The sequence below is a fragment of the Paroedura picta genome, chromosome 9 (assembly GCF_049243985.1).
Source record: "Paroedura picta isolate Pp20150507F chromosome 9, Ppicta_v3.0, whole genome shotgun sequence".
NCBI classification, from domain to species: Eukaryota; Metazoa; Chordata; class Lepidosauria; order Squamata; family Gekkonidae; genus Paroedura; species Paroedura picta.
Genome location: NC_135377.1, coordinates 14,777,860 through 14,790,901, shown reverse-complemented (window position 1 = coordinate 14,790,901; position 13,042 = coordinate 14,777,860). Strand labels below are relative to the sequence as shown.

Sequence of the window (13,042 nt, the reverse complement as noted above, 5' to 3'; positions counted from 1 at the left end):
CCAGGCCCGAAATTAATATACATATTTTTAAAGGTACTTCCACTTTGCTATTTGGTCATGCCACAACACAGTTACATTTTTAAATAGAAATCAACACTGCTCAGTTGCTGTGGAGAAATGCCAGAAAGATACAGCATCCCCCTCCCTCCTTTTCGGAATTCATGTTCTTTTGCATTTTATTTCTGTCTGGGTGGATTTCTGAGATGCTGAACATGGCCCCTGGAGCCCAAAAATACATTTTGTGCTAATGGTTGGCTTTAAAACAGAGCACTCAGACCACTGTATGATCAGGAGAAGGCTGACAGATCACTCAACCACCCCCTTCTTTCCCAGGTCATTTCCCACCTCCAGAAAATGCAAATGGTACTGCCTGAGTTTTTGCCTGCCGGAGTTGTTAGAAGGCTGTGCAGGTAACTGAAGCCCAAAAATGCATTTTGTGTAAATGTTTGGCTTTAAAACAAGGTGCTCAGACCCCTGTATGATCGAGTGAGGGCAGCCCACCTCCTCCACCTCCAGAAAACAGAAAAGGGGTTGAGTTTTGCCTTCCTGATCCCCAAAAGACTGTGGACACTTTAAAGATTTTATTTCACCGTAGACAGTGCAGGTTTGTGGTCGCATTGTAACACGGACTGTATCATTTTTTTTTAATTAGCTGGAACAGGAAATTGAGAGGGGAGAATGGGTACAAGGGCAGGACAACACTGCAGATACTATCATGCATTTCCCCTTCCATACAGTGAGCACTGGTTGCTCATTGATGGGAAGTAAGATTTAGGGTGGTGAATTCAATTTTGGCGATTCCCGAAATCTCGAGTTAATAATGGCCAAAACATGACCTAGCTACTGGACAGCCTTGGGATCCAGGCAACGTCATATGCACGGGGCTCTAAAAGCTGCCAACATTCGAAGGTTGTCCAGGAACACATTCCTCATGCGGAAACGGTGTTGTTTTTACTGTTTAGTGTAAATGTTGTGTCATTAATCATTAAACCTTTCCCCAGAAGGCACTTTTGTTAGCACTGCCCAAGTCTTGGAAGGGTTTTACATAAGCAATGACTGCAGCAGTCCACATACAGAGAAAACCTTCCTTTTATCTTCTGTCAAAACCCTTAAGAAGAGCAGGCAATTATCTCCTAACAATTAACACTCATGGAGAACACATCAGCCAGCCATCAGTAGTTATAATCATTATATATAGATGCAGTGCTGCATCAGGGAAGACATTAAAAAAAATTACTTCTAACTCACCAACTGAACAGGTATCATTACTGATCTCAGCTCTAGGGCTGAAGTTTGTCTCCCAAGCAGACGTGGTTAGCAGCCATGGTTTTGGCCCACAAATTAAAATAGCCCATTTAAATCACCAGCGTTTGAGTTGAGCCAGTGAGCTGTTCTCCCTTCTTATATAGTTTCGCTGCTATATCTTTTTTCATTGGTACAATGTAATAAATCTAATCATACGTTCACAGCTGCATCTTGGCTTCTGTTTGCTTACTCGACACTTTCATGAGAGTTCTTCTAATAAATGTTACAAGCGTCCGTCCGCATCCGATTTCGTAATCTGATTTACATTCTACGTCTGTTTCGCAAAAGAACTTTATGTTAAATCGATCTTCGACTTAGCGCCACCTTTCTTCCACCTAGCAAACATCACTTGGGGAATAATTTCTCAGTATATTTACAGATTGTTTGACAAACTGAAATAGTAGAGTTATCTGCTGGTTAGGTTAGCTCAGTGGAGACCCTGGTGCAATGCATTCTGCTCTAGCATTGCCAGCTCTGGGCTGGGAAATATTTGGAGATTTTGTAGGTGGAGCCTGAAGAAGGCAAAGTTCAGGGGAAGGACTTCAATTCAGTGTAATCAGGAGTGGTTTCAGGATTCGTGGGGCCCATAGCACCAGAGCCAATTTAAGGATTTGTGGGGCCCTAGCAGAGGAGAATTGTGGCTGGAGCAGCCAGACTGGGGGCAGAGCCCCCCCCCCCAGTGGAAGAGGGTGTCACTCCAAGTGTCCTTAAAGAGGAAAAGGGGGGAGGAGAGAGGCCACAGCCCTGATCCATGGACGGGAGGCATTGTGCAGGGCCCCTGGAAGCATAGGGCCTGTAGAATGTTCTACATGTGCTACATGAATAAACCATGCAGTCCACCTCCCAAAGTAGCCCTTTTCTCCATGTGAAAAGAGAATTGTAGTCCATGGACATTTGAGAGCCACAGTCAGGCCACCCTTGCTCTATGGCATGAAGTCCCTTTGGGTTTTTCATGGAACGAGTTCCCTTCTCAGGTAGAGTTTCCAAGTTCAGGTTGGGAAATTCCTGGAGATTTTGTGGACAAATCTGGGGGGGGGGGTAGAGAAAGGGGGAATCTCTGTGAGGCATAGTATGATAGAGTCCATTCTCCAAAACATTTTTTTATCCAAAGGAACTGCTCTCTGCTGTTGGGAGATCAGCTGAAATTCCAGGAGATGTCCAGACCCTGCCTGGAGACTGGCAACCCTATCCCCAGGCTCTGAGACTAGTCAGATGGTAGCATCTGTTTGCTAACCTCTCGCCATCTGTAAATACCTTGGGGCTGTTGTCAATCGAATGAACCTTACAGGGGAAAAACATTACATAAATATTTTAATAAATAAACCTCTGGTACTCCTATCAACTTCCACTTAAGGTTGAACACAGTCTCTGTGCGGATTTGGCCTAATTTAATTACATGCTGTCTGAAGGACACAAAAGTCCTTCAACAAGCTAAATTGGGGGGGAAAGGACCCCAAAATTCCTTCTCAATCCTGAAGGGATCAGCAACTCCCAACAACTTACATGTGAAAAGGTGGTTGAGTGGCGGAAATACGGATGCCAGACTCCAGGTGGGACTTGGGGATCCCTTGGAATTATAGCTCATCTCTAGGCAACAATCAGTCCCCCTGAATAAATTAGCTGCTTTGGAAGTTGGACTCCATAGCATTATATGCCATTGAAGTCCCTCCCTGCCTCAAATCCTGCCCATGCTCAGCTCTACTCCAAAAATCCCTAGGTATTTCTCAACTCAGAGCTGGCGACCCTAGGCGGAATGCTAAGTGAACAAACAGGTTTGGAAGAGTCCTCCTGACTGACTGGCCAAGATGCTTGCTTGCCTCCTAAATTAGCCATTGGCTGGTGCCCCTCTTTTTAAAAGGAGAGGAACTCGGAAAATAACAAGTTCCCTTGTGTGAAGGCAGGAACTGTTCACCGCTGCTTACCTGCTCATAACTTTCTCCCCCCTCCCTCATTTTTAGGATTTGCATGCTGAAGTCCATCAGAAAAAAAGGATGAGTTAGAGCACTATTCATTGACCCACAATGCAGGTAATTACAGCTCTGTCAGAATTTCCATTATGCACTCCGGTTAGCGTTGGGGGCTCAGTGCTTCCATCATCTCCCCCAGCGTCAGATGGAAAGCTGGCATGCCGATTAGCAGCCTGCATACAAATTTGTTTACACAAAATATTTAAATCTGTTCAGCAGCTTTTGATTTAGAGATCTGCCGGAAACTCTCAACTTCCAGGCTTTCTCTCTCTCTCTCTTTGTTGTTGTTCATGGGATTCTGCCAAATTCCACATCAAGGTACAACAATCTGTAAGTGTCTAATAATAAAACTGATCTCATTTTGCTCCCCACCCTGCCCACCCCCACTTTCCCCGAGCCTGTTAGCCGGCTTTCGCATAAGCGAAATAATATTGGAAAGATCATTTATTCAGAACTTGTAATGGCGTCCTGCTTTAGCTGATGAAAACAGTCGTGGAATGCCTTTCGGCAACCGGGGAACAAGACTTTGCATTTGTGTCCTGATTTTATGAAAAGGTTTGTAGCAAGAGATACAGTGGTGAAGATTTGCCCGGAGCTGGGGCCAGCGTGTAATCAGGAAATTTGGAAATTTATAAACAGAGGCTGGATAGCCCTCTGACAGACAAGCTGATTCTATGAAGGCTCAAGGGGGTGGCAGGTTACAGTAGATGAGTGATAGAGTTGTGAGTGTCCTGCATAGTGCAGAGGGTTGGGCTAGATGACCCATGAGGTCCCTTCCAACTTTATGATTCTAGGATTCTAGGTGGGGTAGCTGCCAGGGCTTGGGGCTTCTGGCTGGGTTCATTGCTGTTCCACCCCCACCCCCATCCACTCCCTTGCTAGTGACCCACCACCATGCTTCCAGTTGATTCTGCTGATAGGGCAACTGAAGCAAAACACTGCAGGCCTCTGTGAGGATAGGCAGTGCTGAGAGGGAGGCAGGCAGGCAGGCAGGCAGGCAGGGGAAAGATGCACTGGTAAGTAGGAGGTGTATGGATGGGTGGGAAAAAAGGAGGGTGTGCAAGGAGAAGAAGAAGAAGAGTGGGTGTTGTGTATCCCACTTTTTACTACTCAAAGGAGCACCAAAGCAGCATACAATTGCTTTCCCTTTCTCTCCACACAACAGACACATTGTAAAGTAGGTAGGGATGAGAGAACTGTGAATGGCCCAATGTGGGTGCATGTTGAGGAGCCGGGAATCAGACCCGGCTCTCCAGGTTAGAGGCTTCCATTCTTAACTGTGAGCTAGCTGAGTAAGAGTCTCGGGCTGTGCAAAAGAGGGAAGGGGCCCTGGGGCCTCTTTGCCCTCGGCCCCCCAAAACCTGGACTTTCCCATCTTTTCTTCTCCCGCCCCCCCTCTTTTGTTGTTTGCTTTGGTTTTGTTAGGGTGTAAATTTTGCTATATGTTATCCCCCAAAAGCTGGAACCAACCCTGATTCCCCCTAACTGAAAAACAAAACAAGACCCTCTGGAGCCTTATGAAGGAAAAGGTGGACATCCCTGAAAAGGTGCCCCCCAGCTATCTTCTGCAACAAAATCAATAAAATACATATATTAATAGCTACCCTTTCTCAGGGTCCAGCCTGTGAAGTGCAACGGGGAACTCTCTGTGACAGACATCGTTAGGCATTGTATCACTACTCATGATTTGAAGCACATCACAGAGAGAACATTTATCATAGAATCATAGAGTTGGAATGGGCCATACAGGCCATCTAGTCCAACCCCCTGCTCAACGCAGGATCAGCCCTAAGCATCCTAAAGCATCCAAGAAAAGTGTGTATCCAATCTTTGCTTGAAGACTGCCAGTGACATTTCTTCCTTTCTTCCACACAGAGCAGCAATGCTGTGTGCAGGCACATCCTTGCAAGTGCACACACACTGTCTCAAAGATGTTGGTTTGATTGCCAACCATTTTAGGAGGGCATGCTCAGACATGTGTGAGAAGTCAGCACTGCTGGAGCCAATGGGAAGTCTTCCATTTAAATCTGTCTGATTTCAATTCTCATTTCTCACACACACACACACAATGCTTGCCATAAACAGAGAAATGGTTTGCTTCCAAAAGGTCCCTGCAGAGCTAATGGCTGAAGCTTACTTGAACAGGGGGAGGCAACAGACCATGGAATGCCACCCTGAAACAAAATCCAGAATTTTTTAGACAATGTGACCTAGCTAATTTCCTAAGCAGTGCGCAATTTTATATTTTTGGGATCCAGAACAGAGAAAGAAGGGGCAGTGCTGGAGAAGTGAAGAGAAGATGAATCCCAGGAACAAAGGCACTTAAAACTTGAGAAAGGTTTTGAAGGACAAAGGTATTTCACTGGTAACAAAGATTGACATCCTCAAAGCAATGTTTTGTACATGCAATGCATGCATGTGAAAGCTGGGCCCTAAGGAATTGTGAGAGAAAGAATATGCCTTTGGATTATGGACCTGGAGAACATCATGGAAAAGACCATGAACTCCAAGAAAAACAAGTTGATTTGTTCAGGACCCAACGTAACCCAACTGTTATCTTGAGGCAATAATCTGTAAACAGAAACGTTCATTCTTTGGTCACTTAATGTGTGCAAATGATGGATTAGAAAAAAATGATTCTGCTTGGTAAGACTGAAGGAAGCAGAAGAAGAGGTAGACCAAGAACAAGATGGAGGGATAGAATCAAAGACAGAAGTGGGATAGGCCTTTCAAAAGAAGAAATAACTGCAGGCAGAGCCGGATGTTTTTGCTCATAGTCACCATGAGTTGGAAATGATTTGATAGAACCTCACAACAGCAACAATTTCCTAACTCTAAATGTGGTGTACCACTTATATATAATGCCTGTGTATCTATATGTATGTGTGTGTAATATTCAGGACAAATTGAGGGTGATGAAATAATAATAAAATAGAACTCCTGTTTATTCATGGAGCACTGAATGCCCTCTGATCGTGTTTGTTTTGAGAAATAGCAGAGCTATTGGTTTAGATCCTATGAAGCACGCTTTTTTAACTCCCTTTCCTTCTTTCAGCAGTAACTCCCCAGTCAAAGAAGCACTATGAGCAAACTAGTAAAGGGGACTAAAGCAAGAAAAGACAATTGGGTGAGATAGTTCTGCTTTCATCTTCCATTGCTGGAATCTCTTGCACCAACAAAAGGTAGTGGAAGAGGGAGGAAGGGTGGCTTATCCCTGATTCCCCAGCTCACTAGAACACCTTCATCCAAGCCTCATAATATTTTATCCATGACTCTTCCAACTTGCTGGGGAGGCATGGAGGGGAGATGCATGGAGATGATGGGAAAGGAGAAAAGATCTGCTTCCAAGAGTGCCCTTGTTCTCACAGTTTAAGGACCCAAGAAACCTAAGCAGCATACAGACTAAAGACAGGCCTTCCTGCCAAGTGCACAGGAGCTTGTGAATAACCAGAGAACAGGAAGCAGGTGTGTGCAATGTCACAGACCCAGGATTACTTTACGCCTCATCTGTCATCGTTCTTCCGTGTCCTTTCATAGTTCCAGATATCTAAGCCTGTCATTTTCAAAAGACGTTTTGCTCCAGCCAGGTGGCTTGAAAACTTAACAGGGATTCTTCAATTAAAAAAAAAACTAGTGATAGAAAAAAGCAGGGAGAGGAATGGGAATGGGAAGGAGACTGTAAACCGCTTTAAGCCTCCTTTGGATAGGGAAAAGCAGCATATAAGAACCAACTCTTCTTCTTCTTATCATCAATAGTTATTACCAGTCTTCCCATACAATGTATGACTACAGTGAAAAAATAGGAGCAAAGGGGCATACTTTCCATAGATGTGGGCAAACACTAAGGACTAAGACCTAGGCCATGTTCTAAAGATCAGATGGTGGATTGGATCTTAAGTTGAGGGATGATTTTCATCAATTCCCCATCCTTATGCTCATGCTCTTCCTGGAGGTAAGGGTTGGATATCTCCACAAGTATCATCATAGATAATGTAATGTTGCTGGTGGTGGCAGTGGTGGGAGAAGAAATGCCAGTTCTGCTGATAAGAATCCCTTCTATCACTGGAGAATTTATAGCAGATTCCAAGCCACTGAGTCCTAGAACACAATCTAGAGTCTGTAGTAATCAAGTCAATTTGGGAAGTGTTTGTTGGGGATACCAAGCTCAAAACCACCATATTCCACCCATCCATCCAAACATATTACGAACTGTCTTCATAAGATCGCTCTGTTCCCATCCTTTTGTGGTTTGCAGATTTAAGCACAAATTTATCTCCTATGCCTATATATTCCAACACATCTGATGAAGCAAGATACAGCCCACAAAAGAATGTCTAGAACAGGGATTCCCAACCAGGGTTTCGAGGAACCCTGGGGTTAAACAAAAGCTCCCCAAGGGTTACGCAAACTGTCTCTGAAGTTTGAAGGACTGCTGACCTCATTAGACATCACTGGAGCCTACTTCTCCTGTAGATCTACAGGCCTTGTCCCTTTCTCCACAATGGAAGATCAATCGATTGGCCAGCTCCTCCTCCTCATTTCTGCCCCCATTTCTCTGGAGGGGCACTTCACCACTTCCAGGGTTCCACAAAGCCTGAGAAATATTTCATGGGTTCCTCCATGGTCAAAAGGTTGAAAGAAACATGGTTATTGTTTAAGGTTCCTCTGGACATCTCCTGACTTCCATCACAAACGAGTAACATGGCTCCCCCTCTGAAACTGTTTTTTTTCACCAGTACCAACCAAGTGCCCTGAGCTGCATAGCGAGCTCTGTCTGGTCAGAGCGTGAAAACTAAGCAGGGTTGACCTTGTTCACTACTTGGTTGGGAGACCTCCAAGACTACCAGGATCATGGCACAAAGGCAGGTAATGGCAAACCACCTTGGAATGTCTCTAGCCTTGAAAACTCCACTGGGGTTGCTGTAAATCATCTGCCGCTTGATAGCAAACTGGTAACAACAAGATACCCAGTCATGCGTGGTGATATCTATTTCTAAATGTGTATCTTTTATCACATAGGCATCCTATTCTTGCTCTGCAGAGCTCATGGTAGCACCCGTAAGGTTCTCAAAGTTTGTGCTCAGCAGAAACCGCAGAGGTAGGTCAGGCAAAGAATTAGTGATTTACCAAGGGCAGCCAGTAAAGCCGAAGTAGAAATTCCAACTCAGCCGTCTATTGCTGAAGTCCAACACTGTCTGCAGAATGACACCGTCTCATACACAGTGCAGCTGTATTGTTCTGCCAACAGACGTAAATGTGGTTGATGAGCAATGCATGATACCGTTACAAGCACTCGCCCCTCTCCCTCGGCTTCCCTCTTTGTTTCTAATCCCTTCCCTTGATGTTCTCCAAAGGGCTCCCATTCTCTGTATCTCCGAGCCAGCGAGAAGCGGAAATATATTCCACTAATGTAATTAAGCTTAAAAACATTTTCATTGCAGGCTTTAAAGGAGTTCCGTGTAACGGCAGCCTCGTTACTTGCGACAGGACATTTTTATTGCATAACCGAGATTTTAATCAGAAAAACATTGAAAACAGGTTGAAACCTGGCAGCCGTCCCGCAAAAGTCCTGCCAAAGATTTGGGTTTTCCGCCCACCCTCTTTAAAAAGCAGGCGCTCTGCAGCCTTATAGATATTAAATAAAAGATTATTGCTGCTGCATTACATTGAGCAGCCCCCGCCTCCTCCCATGCTTAGGTGGATAATATAGGGATATGCAACACTTTCTAATATATGGGCTCTGGTTCGCAACTAGGTGCTGCAGCTTGTATCACTATGATCGGGGGCAAATAGCCCACCCTTTGGATCTTATTGGCTCTGTTCTGGCTTGCTCCATTCTGTTCTTTTCAATGGAAGTTTACCTATGGCTCCTGGCTCTAACTGGGCGCCCACATCAGAAATAGGAAGGTACCCAGAGAGAGAGAGAAGAAAAGGAGGAGGTGGAGCTGGTTTTTGAATACTGTGCTTTTCAATATGCAACACAGTCCCAAAGCGGCTTGCAATCGCCTTCCCTTCCTCTCTCCACAACAGACATCCTGTGAGGCAGGTGGGGCTGATGAGCTCTGAGAGAATTGCTCTTTGAGAACAGCTCAAAGAGAACTGTGATTGGCCCAAGATCACCCAGCTAGCTGCATGTGGGGAATCAAACCCAGTTGTCCAGATTAACATCTGCTGCTCTACAGCAGAGAGAGAGAGAAACAGAGACAGAAGGCAGTAATATAATTGGGCAACAACTATATTGAACTATATTGAATCTGTCTTAGTATAAGACCATGTGACTCTGCAAGGTCCGAGGCAGAGATCTTTCACATGATCTGCTAGCTGATTTTTTTTCAGCAAGGGTGTCAAAACTCGAACCTGACACCTTCTGTGTGAAAAGCAGACATTCTACCACTGAGCTGTAGCCCTTCCCCATAACAGTGAGCCCCACAGAGGCTACGGAAAGCTGCAAGAGTGTCATGGCAGCCACAGCTTAACTACGTCAACAGATTCACCAACTCCAGCTTGGACAATCCCTGGAGCCTAGGGAGGGTGAGGTTTGTTGAGGGGATGAATGTTAATAAGGTAAAATGCCATGGTGTACAGTCCAAAGCTGCTGTTTCCTCCAGGGTAACCAACCTCAGTTGAAATTCCACAAGATCTCTAGGCCCCATCTGGAGGCTGCTGTATCTAGAGAGACAATTTTGATCCAGAGAGTAGATATGGCAAAGTCCACACTGAATACTAGTGGTGAAGGTCTGGGCTACTAAATGTCCACATCTTGCTGGTAATCCTGAAAGAGGCTGCTCAGTTGGCCATTAACACATGCCTGCCCTGGTTAGAAACTTGAACACCATACCCCATACTCATTCCACCCCATGGGGGGATGGACATAGTACACATTTTGCACCTGGATCCATAAATGTACATAGAAATACTGAGATCTAAAATGTGTTGAATATCTCTAGAAAGTTATCTTGACTGATGGTCATAGTGAATTGTGTTTCTTGGAATTCCTTTTCAAAACATGATAGAAATTGCATTGCTGAAGTTTCACACACAAATGGCTGGGAAGCTGCTGTCCATGGTCCTAAAGTGTTTGCTGTTGAAACCATGATGATCCATTAAACTAGCCTTTCTCAGCTTTATTTACCAGTGAGAAAGCCCTGAAACATTCTTCAGGCTTTGAGAAACCTCCAAAGTGGTGCAATCATGCAGAACTTGGTTAGGAAGCATAGCACTATAAATGCCCACCTGGGGTCCTTCCCCTTCCCACCCCCTCCAGGCCCAACATTAGCCATGGGGGGGGGGGGGGAGGCTGGTCAACATGACCATATATGATCATATCACCTGATAAATGTTGAAAAAATTAAAATCTATTAAAAATGAATCAACTCCCACCCATTCGGGAAACCCTTCCAGGGCCATCAAGAATCTCCAGGGTTCAATGAAACCGTGGTCAAGACAGCCAGCATTAAACTATTCTGAAGCCTTCATTTCACATATTAGGTGGCGTTTGTTGGTTTCTTTGGGCCAGCAGACACTTCTGAATCAAAACCTGTGGCTACCGCAGTACACATTACAGTGGCCCATTGGAGTGCCCTGTTGTGTGATCACCCTTATTGGAACGTTTTACTTTCCCCTGGTTAGCTTACGGTGAGTTGAATGCCATCAACATGACTCTTCTTTTGACGAGAGGCCAGTCTTTCCGGGAAGCGACACAGATAACTTCCTCCCAGCAATAAACAGGGGAGGGATGTCAATTTACAGCCTCCAAACGGCACCTCTGAGTGTCGTTTTAAAAATGAGATCCAGTTCATAATAAGTACATGGGGAAGAGTCTTAATGACAGTTGAGATACACACATTTCATAGACCGAAAACGGACACGGACAAAGAAGAGGTGATGGCTGTGCGTGAGCATTATTTTGGAAAGACTGGATTGATTCATCTGGTCACAGATATATTCATTACTCTCTCGGGAGGTGAATCGGGGGGGGGGGGTAATAAGCAGCTGGTTCCTGATATAATCACTCTGAAAAGTGGGATGCCTGGAAATGAAGGTAGCAAAGACATTCCACTAAGAAGAAGGAGAGTTGGTTCTTATATGCTGCTTTCCTCTACCTGAAGGAGGCTCAAAGCGGCTTACAGTCGCCTTCCCATTCCTCTCCCCACAACAGACACCCTGAGGGGTGGGTGAGGCTGAGAGAGCCCTGATATCACTGCTCGGTCAGAACAGCTTTATCAGTGCCGTGGCAAGCCCAAGGTCACCCAGCTGGTTGCATGTGGGGGAGCGCAGAATCGAACCTGGCATGCCAGATTAGAAGTCCGCACTCCTAACCACTACACCAAACTGGCTCTGGGTTGTTTCACCAATCTACAGAAGGCAGAAGAAATTCCAAACCCTGTTTGAGCTTTGAAGTAGCAACACCACACAAATCATGTTCGCAAAGGCCCTGCTGGACCAGATTCAGTGGCTCATCTCAGCCAACATCCTATTTTTCATGAGGACTACAGACTGCAAGATCAACCTAGATCCATGCAAAGACTCACAACTGTTATGGATATCACTGAGGATCATTGACAAGTAAACATCCTGTATCGCTGCCTTAGGAAAATTTTACCTGTAGAGAAAGCTAGAATCAATCCATTGGATAAAATGTCCCGCACCAATGGTCCCAGGAAATTTCTCATCTTTCTCATCTTGACCTGTTTTTATCCGAAAGCCTTCTGTCTCCATCATTTGCAAAACAGAGCGAGACATCTGATTTCTTTCCTTGGTTTTGAAGGCGATTCAACAGTAAATTGATTCATACTAGGACCATACCACATTTCCCCTAATTCCAATAGTCACCTCAAAACCATCACGCTTGATATGTCTGAGCAAATCAACTTCTTATCCAGGATTTATCCTTTTTCAACAACCCTGCCCCTCATCTTCTCAGGTGAGTTCTTGGAAGGACAGTCCTTGCCTAAAAAGGCCACACTTAAGTCCACTGACATATAACTCTGCTTAGGATGACACAGTGTATGATGAACCTCTCCACTCCCTCTCTACAATCCAATTGGCATTCTACCGTTCCAAACAGAAGTCCTGAAGAAGTGCAAGAATGTATGTAGAGGTATATAATCAGGTACCATTTGGGGACCATCAGTTCTCCATTTGTACTATAGATACCCTATTAAGGTTGGTTATCTGGTTCATCACATTATCCTTCATCTGAAAGTGAATTTTCCATGAACTTGCAGGAAAAAATACAACTCCCCCAAGTCCCTTTCCCCTCTTTTGCTCTTTTTCCACTGGGTTTTCTTTTTAACGGTCCTCCCTTCCATTTTACCACTTCTGACATATCTAATATTCTTTTTAATCCTCCTGCACCCACACTGATTGACGTTTTTGGGTAGCAGCTCTTCCGACTGTCATGCCACCGAGGCAGCGCTGAAGCAAATCAGGCTTCAAGGCACTGGAGGAAGATATAAAATATGCATACGGATGTGTCTCTACCTAGTTGTGGGTTGATAGGCCCTCTTCTGCACACACGCATACAGATGAATTCTACTATCCTGCTGTAGAATGTGTTAAAAGTTTTGAGCTGGTGATCACGCCAATGGCTGATGCAGACTCCATAACGAATGTTGAAGCCAAGTGTTCAGGGGCATTCCAAACCCTGATGGTTTTGAGGTTGAGATACTTCATTTGCCATGCTCCTCTGCACAAAGTGCTGTCAAGTCACTTCCAACTTGTGACTCCCCTATGAATTAATAACCTCTCAAATGTTCTATCTAGCCTTG

General features: G+C 44.9%; 1 protein-coding gene across 8 annotated transcripts in view; it reads right to left on the bottom strand.

Annotated features, from left to right (window-relative positions):
- CSMD3 (CUB and Sushi multiple domains 3) overlaps positions 1-13,042 on the bottom strand; it is a 675,220-nt gene that overhangs the window by 657,246 nt on the left and 4,932 nt on the right. The gene's annotated exons all lie outside the window — the stretch shown is intronic.